At 37.5% G+C, this 2,379-nt stretch overlaps 1 pseudogene; it reads right to left on the reverse strand.

Moving 5' to 3' along the window:
* Positions 1 to 413: 413 nt before the first annotated feature.
* On the reverse strand, positions 414 to 616 carry LOC122218449 (annotated as a pseudogene).
* Positions 617 to 2,379: the final 1,763 nt, after the last annotated feature.

Consider the following 2,379-nt stretch of genomic DNA (forward strand, 5'->3'; position numbering starts at 1 on the left):
TTTTAACAAACAAAAATGTTTTCCTTCCCAAAATGTAAACATCCAGTAAATAAAATGAACATAATATTCCAGGCATATAGAAACACCAGTAATTCGCTTATGATAGAGGTGTATTTGGTGGTAACATTTTTGTTTGTCTTACATATAAAAGAACTTTATTTTATAGAATAAAATGGCCTGAGAAGAACTCAGGCCATTATTGCTTAAAGTCTACTCCTTCACCCAGTCTCCTTATCTGAGTGGAAAAATTCATCAATTTTTATAGAATTTTGGCTATAGCACCAGGCCACAGGAAAGGTCTGAAATATCTAAAGTCATTTGGCTGGAGAAAAGTGTTTTCTTGTGACTTGGAGGCAGCTATTCGTCACTTTGTGCTTAAAAGCATTCCCTAGTGAACTTCTTCCCTACAGCCTTTAGGATAAAGCACAGGATCTGGGCTCCTGGAAGGCGTTGCTTCCAGATGGAACACCTTAAACTTACAGGGCACCCTCGCAGGCATTCGGCGCACAGGTAACTGTTGAAGCTCTGCAGCTGCCTGTGAGCCCTTGACCCTCTCCACCAGCTTGAGCTGCTCCACCCAGTGTGGAAGGCTGTTCACGCAGGCCCCTGAAGACATGACGGCGGCGCCGGGCTCCGAGGGCCTAAAGTTCTCTTGTAATATCATTTCATTTGGCTTTTAGAGTTGAAATCATTACATATTTTTTCCCTTAGTAATACAAGTAACTTAGTTTAAATACTTGATAAGTAACAGTTCATGGAATATTTTCACAATATTTTGAATGAAATTAGATAGGTAGTAAAGTGGGGGTCGGTCTTCAATTAGTCTGAATTTCTCCTAACAAATTTTGTTTTGCAAAAAGAAGAAAATTAAGATGAGAATTAAATTCAGCTGGGAGAACCAGAAAACAGAAACAAAAAAAGAATATTGGTGGTTTAAATAAGATATTTATTTGTCTCTCATGTAGAAGTCCAGGGATATGTATTCTAGAGCTAATACAGTAGCTCTGCTCCACAAAGTCCTGTGGGGTACAAACAAGCTCCTTTCAGTTCACAGCTCCATTCCTCAAAGGTGTGACCCTTATCTTCATGGACAAGGGAGCATCCAAGTTCTAAGTAACAGAATGCAAGAAATGATGAAGAGGAAAAGGTAAAGGATGATGTACCTGCCTCCTTATTTTCCCCACCCTAGCTTTATTGAGCTATAATTGATATATAGCATCGTGTAAGTTTAAGGTGTCTAGTGTGACGATTTGATACGTGTATATTGCATATATATATATATATATATATATATGTGTGTGTGTGTGTGTGTGTGTATATTGCAAAATGATTACCAAAATAAGCTTAGTTAATAGCTTCATCTCCTGACATAATTATCTTTTTTTGTGTGTGTGGTGCAAACATTTAAGATCTCTTGCTATTCTCTTAGCAGTTTTCAAGTATATAATGATTACTAAGTATAGTCGTCATACTGTACGTTACATCCCTAGAACTTATAATTTGTACCTTTTGACCACCATCTCCCTATTTCCTCCACCTGCTAGTCTCTGGCAGCTACATTCTACTCTTCCTGAGTTTGCTTCACCTCCTTTTTAAAAATATTGCTCATATAAATGAGATCATGAAGTATTTGTCTCTGCCTGGCTTATTTCACTTAGCATAATGCCTTCAAGGTCCATCCATGTTGCCACAAATTTCAGGATTCCCTTCTTTCTCATGACTGAATAATATTGTTATGTATATATGTACACCACATTTTACTGAAGAATGTTCCTAGATATCCCACTGGTGGACTTTAGTTACATGCTCATACCTATTGTAAGGGAAGCTGGAAAGTACAGTTCTTATTTGGAAAAGTAAAAAATTATTTTGTTATAAAAGAAGGGGAGTACTGATGTTGGGAGACTATTAGCCTCTATCACCCACAAGCTTATTCAATCACTTTGTAGTATTTCTATTTTGTTCTTTTACCCATTTTTATTTTTATTTATTTGTTTGGTTTTTGAGAGGGAGTGCAAGGGGGGAGGGGTAGAGGGAGAAAGAATATTAAGCAGGCTCCTTGCTCAGCACAGAGCCCAACATGGGACTCAGTCTCACGACCATGAGATCATAACCTGAGCGGAAATCAAGAGTCTGTTGCTTAACTGACTGAGCCACCCAAGCGCCCCTCTTTTACTCATTGTTAAAATTGTTTATTTTCTTATTTTTAAGAGTTCTTTGTGTGTGTGTGTATGTATTAAACCACTTTTTTACAAAATTTATTTATTTATTTATTTATTTATTTATTTATTTATTTAGAGAGCATGTGTAGGGGAGGGACAGAGAGAGAGAGCATGTGTAGGGGAGGGACAGAGAGAGAGAGAGAGAGAGAGAGCATGT

The sequence above is a fragment of the Panthera leo genome, chromosome B1 (genome assembly GCF_018350215.1).
Source record: "Panthera leo isolate Ple1 chromosome B1, P.leo_Ple1_pat1.1, whole genome shotgun sequence".
NCBI classification, from domain to species: domain Eukaryota; kingdom Metazoa; phylum Chordata; class Mammalia; order Carnivora; family Felidae; genus Panthera; species Panthera leo.